The following is a 12,666-nucleotide window of genomic DNA, read 5'->3' as shown; positions in this document are numbered from 1 at the left end:
ATCATTCAGTAATAATGATGAATTGCATTTATACTGGCCCATTACTGGAAAGCACTTTTTCAGCAGTTTTTCATCCTAGCAGTTTTTTTCGTAAAGTTTTTGATCAGATCTGTCTTTTTCGTGTCAGTTCCTCAAACCGTGCCTATATCACTTGAGATTATTTGTTTTGAATAGATTTTGGATATGTGGAATGAGCCATTGGGTGGATCTTGTCCCTGTACTCTGGACCCAATCGGACTTCTATCCCATGAAGTGAGTGGACTTGTAGCTGGACAGGACTATACATTCTACATGCAACTCACAAGTGCTTATGGGAAGAAGGGACCTGTGACGTCATTCAAAGTGGCAACCTACACTGATGTGGTATGAAGAAAAATCAATTTTGTGTTCCTGTATATTTTAGATCTTTCGACCGATATCTTTACTTAAAAAATCTATTTATAGCTATATCTGTTGGGTTGTAATGTGTGCTATGAATGTTATCATTGACTGCAAGAATTGTTGCCGCAAAAACTAACAAGATACTTTACAAGATCTTGTTCAATAACAGTTCTTAATTGGTCCGGTGTTGTTGCTACGTATTTCATATTTAACTATATATCTGATCTTTCAATTGAATACTTACTCTATACTGAGATTTATAATCTTCAATCTTTTTATGCTGCGACTTTTTTTGCAAAAACAAATAATTTCATGATCAACAAACAAACCAGTGAGACAAATTTACAGTTTTGATCAAAAAATTATCAGTAGTGTTTTATCTATAATTTAAAGCATAGAGCGCATCTGCCGGCTAGCTTTTTGTAGCAGACAATTTTGTACAAGCTGATTAATAAATAATTTTACTGTTTCTCGACTGAAAGTTAGGTCTCCAACGACGTTTAATGAATTAAAAATTGAGCGATTTTTGTCCAAACTAGTTTCTGGACTATGCGTTGGTCTAACATAGGCACGAACATCAAAGATAAACTACCCCAGCAAAAAATATATATATCTTCAGTCCACTTTCTCATTCAGCTCGTTCCGTCAATTACTGTTTAGACAACCATCTGCATAATTTCCGGGAAAATGGTTTTTTAATTTCTTTATGATTACATAATTAAATTAATAAATCATTTCGTTGTCGTGTGCGATAAAACGGTTTTTATGACTCTATATTAATAAGCACTTGGGTTATTATCGTTTATTTTCGTTTAGTTTCATGCTTTTATCAAAACAGCAGTCACCATGGCAAGTGTGGAATAAAAGTGTCTTAATTAAGAATTTTGTTGAAATCAAGAGATTGAAGTCTTTGACGACAAAAAATTGGACGAACTGGAAAACATTATAACACAAAAATTGCCCGAACTGTAAATTTTATTTGTGCTTTGCGCCAAAAACCAAGGACAGACCACATGAAGATCTACCAGATCAAATACATATAGCAGTGACGTTAAAAATTGGCAGCAAAATGTAACAAAAAATTAGTTTCAGGTAACCACAACTGGACCTGTTTAGGTGAAAATTTAACTGAAATACATTTCAGGTGTATTTCAGGTGTTTTACCATTTAAATTCATCTGAACTTCTGGTTACCTGTACTTGGTTCAGGTAAATTTATCTGAAATTTTTGGTGTGTATGTATATATAATCGTATTCCTTCTATTACCGCGACAGCGATGATGGTGCTATAGTAAAAGTAAAGTAAATGGTTGGTGACCTGTATTAAATACCTGAAGCTAGCTAGCTCATTGCACAAATATCTGGAAAAAAGAACGAACAATCGACCATCATTCAGATGATTCGGCAGTCGGAATTTTTGATATTGAGGCTCTCTAACCAACAACTCTGCCACGAACTCAGAGAATGCTTCACGTGAAACCCATACTCCTGATCCATTGATTACCTGGGTCAAATTTTTCCGCCGAAAATGATGTAAGAGTGGGGCTGCAATGGGAGGGTTTTTTATGAAAATGCAGCTCAAAACTCTAGCGTTTTTTTTGGGCTGCATTAGGCTTCCAACGTAGGTAACATGGTGAAAGAGTGAAGGCGTAAAATACAAATAACCGCCACTCTTACATTTTTGGGTCTGTCATGGGGTAAAAAAATGATATAAGAGTTCGGGAGTAAATTCTCCATTAGCCCCGAAATCTTACATCATTTTACCACCTTGACAGACCAAAAAGATGTAAAAGAGGGGGGTTAACTTGTATTTTACCCCCTAACTCTAATAAAATTTTACTCCCGTTGGAAGCCTAATGCAGCCCAGAAAGACGTAAGCGTTTTGAGCTGAATTTTTTCTAAAAAAATCCTCCATTCCAGCCCCACTCTTACATCATTTTACCCCCCTCTGAACAAATTACTCGCTCACTTTTACACCAGTTTACCCCCCTGGTAGCTCAACTCTTACATCATTTTAGCCCCTCAATCTTACATTGTTTAAGCCCCCATACTTGGAGACTGCTAGTCTTGAGCCTACAACCTCTGTACCCTGAGCTGGTTCTCCTTAACCTTCATACCATCAAAGCTTGTCCAACTCTTGACGGTCTATATATATGAATAAAACTTCTTAGAATTGCCTCTTTTCAAAAAACTACCCACTCACTCTTACATCATTTTACCCCCCTTGGCAGCCCAGCTCTTAGCTCATTCTACCCCCCTCTGAACAAGTACCCCCTCAAACTGCACCATTTAAACTCCGTGGCATTCCAACTCTTACATCATTTTACCCCCTTTGAAAAAAATACCCCCTCACTCTCACACCATTTTATTGGCTTTGTCTGCTCAAATGTCACATCAATTTAGCCCCACTGAACAAAATACTCCACACTCTTACTGCAATTTATCCCCCATAGACAAATTACCCTTCAACTATAACAACAAAATGGGAGGATTTTAGGGAGGACAATCGACCCAGGTAGCAAAATCTGGAAGTTAGATTGAGTTTTGATATCGTTTACCGTGATAGAGAAAGCGTCCCAAACAAAAAACAAATCGGCGAAAAGAATGGGCTTACACTTGGGTGGCGTCTAACTGTAAATTGCACCAATCGGCGATACGTACTACATTGCAATAAGAATTAGTTTCAGGTAACCTTAACTGGACCTGTTTAGGTGAAAATTTACCTGAAATACATTTCAGGTGTATTTCAGGTGTTTTACCATTTAAATTCATCTGAACTTCTGGTTACCTGTTCTTGGTTCAGGTAAATTTATCTGAAATTTTTGTTGTGTATGTATATATAATCGTATTACTTCTTTTACCGCGACAGCGATGATGGTGCTATAGTAAAAGTAAAGTAAATGCTTGGTGACCCGTATTAAACACCTGAAGCTAGCTAGCTCATTGCACAAATATCTGGAAAAAACAACGAATAATCGACCATCATTCATTCAGTTGATTGGGCAGTCGGAATTTTTGATATTGAGGCTATCTAACCAACAACTCTGCCACGAACTCAGAGAATGCTTCACGTGAAACCCATACGCCTGATCCATTGATTACCTTGGTCTAATTTTTCCGCCGAAAATGATGTAAGAGTGGGGCTCCAATAAGAGGGGTGTTTAAGGAAAATGCAGCTCAAAATTCTAACGTTCTTTTTGGCTGCATTAGGCTTTCAACGTAGAAAAAAATGGTGAGAGAGTGGAGGCGTAAAAAACAAATTAACCGCAACTCGTACATGTTTTTGGTCTGTCATGGGACTAAAATTATATAGGAGTTCGGGAGTAACTTCTCCATTAGCCCCGAACTCTTACATCTTTTTATCCCCTTGACAGACCGAAAAGATGAAAAAGAGAAGGGTTAACTTGTATTTTACCCCCTAACTCTTATACAATTTCACCCCGTTGGAAGCCTAATGCAGCCCCGAGAGACGTAAGCGTTTTGAGCTGAATTTTTCTAAAAAAAATCTTCCATTCCAGCCCCACTCTTACATCATTTTACCCCCCTCTGAACAAATTACTCCCTCACTTTTACACCAGTTTACCCCCCCCCCCCCTGGTAGCTCAACTCTTACATCATTTTAGCCCCTCAATCTTACATTGTTTAAGCCCCCATACTTGAAGTCTGCTAGTCTTGAACCTACAACCTCTGTACCCTGAGCTGGTTCTCCTTAACCTTCATACCATCAAAGCTTGTCCAACTCCTGACGGTCTATATATATAAATAAAACTTCTTAGAATTGCCTCTTTTCAAAAAATTTTCCCCTCACTATTACATCATTTTACCCCCCCCCCCCCTGGCAGCCCAGCTCTTAGCTCATCCTACCCCCCTCTGAACAAGTACCCCCTCAATCTGCACCATTTTAACTCCGTGGCATTCCAACTCTTGCATCATTTTACTCCCTTTGAAAAAAATACCCCCTCACTCTCACACCATTTTATTGGCTTTGTCAGCTCAAATGTCACATCAATTTAGCCCCACTGAACAAAATACTCCACACTCTTACTGCAATTTATCCCCCATAGACAAATTACCCTTCAACTATAACAACAAAATGGGAGGATTTTAGGGAGGACAATCGACCCAGGTAGCAAAATCTGGAAGTTAGATTGAGTTTTGATATCGTTTACCGTGATAGAGAAAATAGAGAAAGCGTCCCAAACAAAAAACAAATCGGCGAAAATAATGGATTTACAATTGCGTGGCTTCTAACTGTAAATTGCACCAATCGGCGATACGTACTACATTGTCAACTGCAGCAATCACTGGCACCGAATTTATCGGTTTTAATGTCACGCTACTTCTCGATAATTAGGTAGAAAGAAATAAAGGGATATTTTTATAGGCTGTCTAACGATGCTAGAAGTTGCAGATGAATGTAACGTCAAGATGTTGGACAAAAATTGAAATGTATGGAAAAGTTTTTGGCTGACTTGGTAGATAACTGATCATTGATTTGTTCAAATATCAAATTTGCAGAAAAAACTCTGCCTTTCCATCTTACTCCAACAAAATTTTAGATGTACAATTCTATCAAAATTATTGTGTTCTATAGAATTCGACTAACATTTTGAAAACATTTTTAATTGTTCTGATCAAAAACTGTACAGCTATCTCCTGAATGCTCAAGAAACGAAATCAAACGAAACATAAAGTGCTTCAAAGCATTGGAAGAGCTGGATTTGATAAATTGAACTATTGTTATTTGATCGTCTTTTCAATCCAGTTTGTTGTTCCAACATTAAAAAGCTTGACCAACTCTATGAACACTGTCGATAAAGTGATTAAAACTTATGTCTCAAAAATTGCAGCAGAGTGACAACTTCTGTCGCCCTGCTACTATGTCTACTTCGAATCCATTGAATCAGTTTAACAATAAAAAAAGACGAAGAGGTTTAAAACAATAAGCTATCGAAAACAGCTGGTAATTAATTTGAAAAAATTGGTCGCGGAAGTGTCAGAGTAAGATCAAAAAAATTATCCAGAAAAATTGAGATCTACAGGAAACACTGACATTGTCAGGCATCTGAAAGACAGTTACATATCTTATTCTCTTCTAAAAATTGATTGTGGTAGACAACAATCAACGAAATGAGAATCTGAGCCAAAAAGTCAACCACCAAGAAAATTTTTTTCACCCATTTTTGTTTGCAAGAAACACTTGATTATCAGCAGTTCTACCATTAGAAATCCTGTTTCGACGAAATCGAATGAATCAAAAAACAATTAAAAGCGTTTTTTTTCATTAGACATTGATAAATACCGAGCTCCAAATGAGAAACCTCCAATACTTCAAATTACTTCAAATTGTTTTAGCTCTTCAACCCACACTTTTCTCAAAAATTTTAAAAAACTCCCTAACATTTTGGAAAAATGGAAAATGGCGACAGTGAGAAAAGTTGAAAGTTACAGCCTAATCTTGCTTTCGAATGATTTTGTTTCTCAAGGCAAAATGAGACGCACTAGAAAATGGTGCGATAACAACGATGCGATAGCGCTCTATAGTGATTTCTTGGAGGCATTTGATTAAGTGCCGTATTTTTAAATATTTCGAAAGCTATTTTGCAATTTTATAATTGATCTGCCGGAAGTTGTTACTTTGCCGGTCCTTACACCTTTTACACCTTTGCTGACGACACAAATATCATAAATACATTGAAAAACTTTTTGAGAAATTCTCGATGTTTTTCAATCCATTGAAGGTGGGTTGAAGGAAACAAAAATAGCTCTGGGAAAATAATCAGAACTATTGTTTAGATGAAAAGGAAGTAATTTGAAACCAATTTTAACATCTTGCAGGCATCTAAACTTTCAAAATCTTTTGGAATAAGTTACTCTGCGCTCTGAAGCGAATTATTGCTCATATGAACATTTCTGATAAAGTGATTGAATCGCATGTCTCGAAAAAAGCAGCAGATCGACAACTTTTGTCGCCCTTGAAATCCTTCGAATCAGGCTGAAAGCCACGAGTTACCGAAAACAACAGGTAACTAATTTGAAAGGATCAAACGCAGAAGTTTCAGAGAAAGTTCAAAGATAGTATCAAGAAAAATTGAGATCAACTGGAAACACCGATTTCGTCAGGCATCTGAAAAACAGTTATTTATCTTATTCTCTAAAAACTGAACGAAAAAGTCAACATGCAGAATCTTTTTTTTCATCCATTTTTTGCTCCCAAGAAACATTAGATTATCAGCCGTTTCACAAGCCGATATCCAGTCTTGGCGAATTTCAAAAAATCGAAAAAAACAATCAAAAGTTTTTTGTTTTCATTAGACATCGATAAATACCGAGCTCCAAATGGACAACCTCCAAAACCTGAAAAAACTGAAAACTATTTGCAACCCTCCAATCAACATTTTTCTCAATAACTAAAAAGTCCCCATAGAGTCCTTAACCATTCGGATAAATGGAGAATGGCGGCAGTAAAAAAAGTTGAAATTTACAGCCTAACCTTTCTTCTGTCTGATTATGTTTCTCAAAGAAAAACTGAATGCACTAGACTATGATGCGATAACTCCGTTGCGATAGCGTTCTATACTGATTTCTCGAAAGCGTTTGATTAATTTCCGCATTTTAAACTAATTCGAAAACTTTTGCAATTTTATAAATTTTCTGCAGGAAGTGGTTGTTTTGTCGAACCTTACGCTTTTGGTGATAACTTGAGTATCCTAGATACATTGAAAGTATTTTTCGAGGATTTCTCGATGTTTTGCAATCCATCAAAAAATGGGGTGAAAGAAACCAAATTGCACTGCAAAAATTTTCAGAGCTATAGCTTAGAAGAAAAAGAAGTAATTTCAAACTAAATTTAACAATTTGGAGGCACTTTTTAAAATGTTGTGGAATAAGTTCCTATGTGCTTGGAAGCAAAAATTGTCAAGCAAACTCTCTAGCTTTTCAAAAGCATTAGAAACGCTGGATCTGATGAAATGAGCCATTGTCTCTTTGATTGTCCTTTTAACCCTGTTTGCTTCTGCAACATAAAACGATTGAACATTAGTAAAAACATTTTTGATAAAGTGATTGAAACGTATGTCTCAAAAAATGCAGCATATCGACAACTTTTTTCGCCCTTGAATTTCAGGCCGACTTCGATGCCGCATTTCAAACTAATTCCAAAACTTTTGCCTTTTAATAAATGATCTGCTGGAAGTGGTTGCTTAGCCAATCCTTACACCTTTGTTGGTGACTCGAATATCCTAGCTACAATGAAAAATATTTTATGAAGTTCACGATACATTGAAATCCATCGAAATTTGGGTTGAAGGAAACAAAACGGCTCTGAAAAATTATTCGGAGCTTTTGTTTTGAAAAAGAAGAAATTTTAAATTTATATTTAACAATTTGGAGGCATATAAATTTTTAAATTCTATTGGAATAAATTTCTCTGCACTCCGAAGCGAAATGTGTCTCAACAATTGTTCTTCTGCATTCGTTGACTCTACCAATGTCTAATACATCTCGTGCTTTTTTGTGGAGGTTTTTTGTTTTAAAGCTACCAGAACAGATCCATCTCTTAGAACGATTTCAAAGAAAAGACGTGAAGCGGAATCTCGATGACAAAGAAACAAAATTTATCAATCAAAATAGATTACTGAACATTCTACTACTTATGGTTTTTCGGTCAAACGTTTTATTATTTATCAACAGTATCAAAAAATGTATCAAGGATGACATATGCTTTTGAAAAATTTGATTCAAATTTTGGAAAGGTTTTCAGTTTTTCTGATCACGAAACTACAACAACTATCTCTTGAATTCTCCAGAAACGAAATCAGACAAGCTTTATAGCTCTTCAAAAACATTGGAATTGCTGGATCTGATGAAATGATTCATTGTCTCTTTGAACGTTTTTCAACCCCGTTTGTTGCTGCAACATTTAAACGATTGAACAACACTATGGATTTTTTTGATAATGATTGAATCGTATGTCTCAAAAAGTGCAGCAAATCGACAACTTTTGTCGTCCTGGAAATTTAGGCCAACTTCGAACCTTGTGAATCAGCCTAACAATTGAAAGAGATTAGTAGGCTGAAAGCCACAATTTTCAAAAACAGCGGGTAACTAATTTGAAAAGATCAGTCGCGGAAGTGTTAGAGTAAGTTCAAAGAGAGTATCAAAAAAAATTGAGATCAACAGGAAAAAAATTGTCGAAATTTATTTTATCTTCTAAAATTTATAGTCGACAAAAATCAGCGAAGTTAAAAACTGAACGAAAAAGTCAACATGAAGAATAATTTCTTTCACACATTTTCTACTCCCAAGAAACATTTGATTATCAGCATTTTCACCAGCAAAACCCAGTCTTGCGAATTTCTATGAACCTAAAAAAAACAATCAAGTGTTTTGTTTTCAATGGACATCGATAAATACCGAGCTCCAAATGGACAACCTACAGACCTTGGCGATACTGAAAACTATTTCAGCTCTTCGATCCACACTGTTCTCATTAACTATAATAGAGTTCCAAAATCTTTGAATAAATAGAGGATGGCGGCACCGTATGAACATTTTTGATAGTGATTGAATCGTATGTCTCCAAAAGTGCAGCAGATCGACAACTTGTCGCCCTGGAAATCATTCGAATCTTTTGAATCAGCCTTACAATCGAAATATGATCAGGCTGAAAGCCACGAGTTACCGAGAACAACAGGTAACTAATTTGAAAAGATCGAACGCAGAAGTGTCAGAGTAAGTTCAAAGATAGTATCAAGAAAAATTGAGATAAACAGGAAACAGCGACATCGTCAGGCATCTGAAAAACAGTTATTTATCTTATTCTCTAAAAGCTGAACGAAAAAGTCAACACGCAGAATATTTTCTTTCACCCATTTTTTGCTCCCAAGAAACATTTGATAATCAGCAGTTTCACCAGCAGAAATCCGGTCTTGACGAATTTCAATGAATCGAAAAAAAACAGTATTTTGTTTTCATTAGACATCGATAAATACCGAGCTCCAAATGGACAACCTCCAAACCTTGACAATACTGAAAACTATTTGCAGCCCTCCAATCAACACTTTTCTGAATAACTATAAAGTCCCTATAGAGTCGTTAACTATTCGGATAAATGGAGAATGGCGGCAGTAAAAAAAGTTGAAAGTTACAGCCTAATCTTTCTTCTGTCTGATTTTGTTTCTCAAAGAAAAACGAGATGCACTAGACTATGATGCGATAACTCCGATGCGATAGTGTTCTATACTGATTTCTCGAAAGCGTTTGATTAATTTCCGCATTTTTAAATAATTCGAAAACTTTTGCAATTTTATAAATGTTCTGCTGGAAGTGGTTGCTTTGCCGATCCTTACACTTTTGGTGCTAACTTGAGTATCCTAGATACATTGAAAAATATTTTGAGGGGTTTTGCAATCCGATCTTTTTGAGAAGTCCTCGATGTGCACGATAAATTGAAATCCATCGAAATTTGGTTTGAAGGAAACAAAATGGCTCTGGAAAAATATTCAGAGCTTTTATTTAGAAGAAAGGGAAGTAATTTTTAATTTAATGTTAACAATTTGGAGGCATCAAAATTTTAAAAATATATTGGAATAAGTTTCTATGCGCTCTGAAGCGAAATGTGTCTGACAAATTGTCCTTCAGTATTCGTGGACTTCACAAATCTATTACTTCCCGTGCTTTTGAGTGGATTTTGTTTTAAAGCTACCAGAACAGATTCGTCTCTTAGAACGCTTTCAGAAGAAGGCCGTGAAGTGGATCCCCGATGGCAAAGAAACAAAATAAATCAATCAACATAGACTACTGAACATTCTACCATTACTATGTTTCTTCTGTCGAACGATATTTTTTTCATCAACAGTATCAAGAAAAGGTAGCAACAGCAACAAAAACATCGTATGAGAAGATCTAAAGCAAGACGGACAATTACATGAATTTTTCAAGTTTCGAACAGAAAAGGTTAGAGATAATTTCGTGTTTAAATTTTGCCGACTATTGTGAACTTTATGTAAGTATCTCTGAAACGGTTGGACAAAAACCGAATTAGCAAATTGATGTGGAAATTCGTTGAAATAAGATTTTCTCACAACAATGTTTGCACGTGGCAACTCTGTTGGTCTCGCCACAACTGAAGGAGTAAGTGGACATTTTTTTTACATTCTAACGACTGGTATTTATCACTCCCTTAAGTAACAACAACAGTGGCCGCACATCCTCGACAACAACAGAAAGCAAGTCTCGGTAATTGACAAACCTTTCTTGAAGCAGTATTCCAGGAACCGACTCCCAAAGACAAAATGGCCCTGTTCCTATCAGATGGGGGAAATTAATTGATTTCACTAACGAAAAATTGATTTACTACTTTAAACTCGACAGATCGAGCTCAAGTTTTTCAAACTTTAAGCATCGCTGAATCCCTCATATATGGTTCCCGGTTTCCTGCTGGTATCCATGCCGTTATGGTTTGTGTTAATGTTGAATTTCGTTTCAGAGTTGACATGCGTGTTAGTAACGCCGCTTTGCAAATGCTGTTTAGCCGATATGAGCTTTTCGTTTTCAAAAGACTATTTCCTGCAGAAAGTCTTTACCCGTTCAAGAGGTCCTTAGCTGCGCGAACGAATAATTCTACGTCAAGCCAAACAAGTCTTCCTACTCCTCCGTCTAACTGCTGCATGTCAGGCTGTGCTAATTGCGTCTGGATTGATTACGCTTTGGATTTAATGTCAAAATTTGAAAAGGCAAGTGGAAACTTTCACTTGGTTGATACAAGCAGCACGGAGTAGACATTCCAGTTCTATAAGTTGATGGGTTGAATTGACGGAGCAAAAATGCTATTTTTATTCTAAGATTTTATTCTGAGCAATACATTTGATACAAGCTAATTAATGGAGTTGCAAATTAAAATAACATTGAGTATTCAGTTGACACCGTGATAATACTTAATTATAAAATGTTTCAGGAAGGACTCGATACGGCATATGCCAAAATTGACAAAATTCAAGATGTAAACCTGAAGGCTTTCATTAAAATGGAGCTGAAAAGCCGAATGAAGTAATCTTTGGATATCTTTGGAAAATGTTAAAATGGAGACTGGAATCATGAAAATACATATTGTTGTCTCATCTCGTCGATGAACTTCGGGGTTAGCTCGAGTTGATTTATTTCTGGTAACATGAGAAGGAAACTCGGGATATTTTGGCGGACTTATGAGAAGGCAGCAATGTGTTACAAATGTTTTGTAACGTGCTAGAAATTGGAGAAATGCATCTTATTGGAGATTGTTTGGTACTCAAATCTCGAATAAGAGATAATTGTCAAAGATGTTGCAAACGTGAAGCTACATTGTGCCTGGAATTTTTTATTGGTTAAAAAATTTTATTTAAATGTGTAATAAATCCATTGTAAATATTTCATGACGTCTGGCATTTAATAAAGAAATTCTAATGAATCTTTTATTTATCATTCGTGTTTTTCTTCAAGCTTCTATTGTACTTTCTTCTTTTTCCAAATAGATTGCATGTGACAAGTTGCCAAAATCAAGTCTAAATGCATCGATGGAATTTTTTGTCGATTAAGCGTCATCAGTTTAAAATATTTTTCTTCGCCCCCTTTTCAATTTCAATTATCTGAAGGCTTCCACGATTATCAACAACGGAGCGCGTTAACTGGCTGAGCAGTTCTCGTAGAGCCTTATACTTAAAATTTTTTCGAAAAACTTCAACAACTTACATTTCAAAGTTTATAGCCAAAATTACAATTACGGATACAATTGCCTCAAAAAGTCCGCACGTAGTTAGTTAGAAAATTAAGGAAGATTTAAATGGACTGTGACGAAATTTCAGTAAAAATCAGGTAAGTAAAAGAAAATTCCGAAAAATATTTTTTTGGTGTGATTGTGTTTAATGTTTGTGATGTGTGTCTTGTAAGTTTTTCTGTGTCTTTCAAATTGTACTATACTTATATTTCTAGAATATTTTTAAAAAGACGGCATATTTTTCTGTTCAAACAGTACAAGTAATTTTCCCCAATGCATATATGTTGCTTTCGGATACTCCCAAATGTTTCTCCGACAGAAAATAATGGTTGTATTTGCAAACTGGACAGGCATGTTGGAACATACTGTGCTACGCACAGACTCGCACCAGCCATCTTTAGGACACATTTTTGCAATTTTGATCGAGCTTCGCTATTATACTTTTTTTTTCGAAAAGCTCTGAACAGCCATTTGGTATAGCCATTCATACGCTCTTCAGCAATAGAATTCGAATTCAGTGGCGCTGAAAAAATG

The 12,666-nt window shown here is 35.9% G+C and overlaps 1 long non-coding RNA gene across 1 annotated transcript; it reads left to right on the top strand.

Moving 5' to 3' along the window:
* Positions 1-10,761: 10,761 nt before the first annotated feature.
* Positions 10,762-11,840, top strand: LOC142335147 (uncharacterized). The gene is made up of 2 exons (XR_012758852.1): positions 10,762-11,116; positions 11,338-11,840. It is a non-coding gene; the product is annotated as an uncharacterized LOC142335147 (long non-coding RNA).
* Positions 11,841-12,666: the final 826 nt, after the last annotated feature.

Source organism: Convolutriloba macropyga, chromosome 2 (assembly GCF_964194025.1).
Source record: "Convolutriloba macropyga chromosome 2, txConMacr16.3, whole genome shotgun sequence".
NCBI classification, from domain to species: domain Eukaryota; kingdom Metazoa; phylum Xenacoelomorpha; order Acoela; family Convolutidae; genus Convolutriloba; species Convolutriloba macropyga.
Note: the sequence above shows the minus strand (reverse complement) of the source record. Positions and strands in the feature narration are given on the sequence as shown.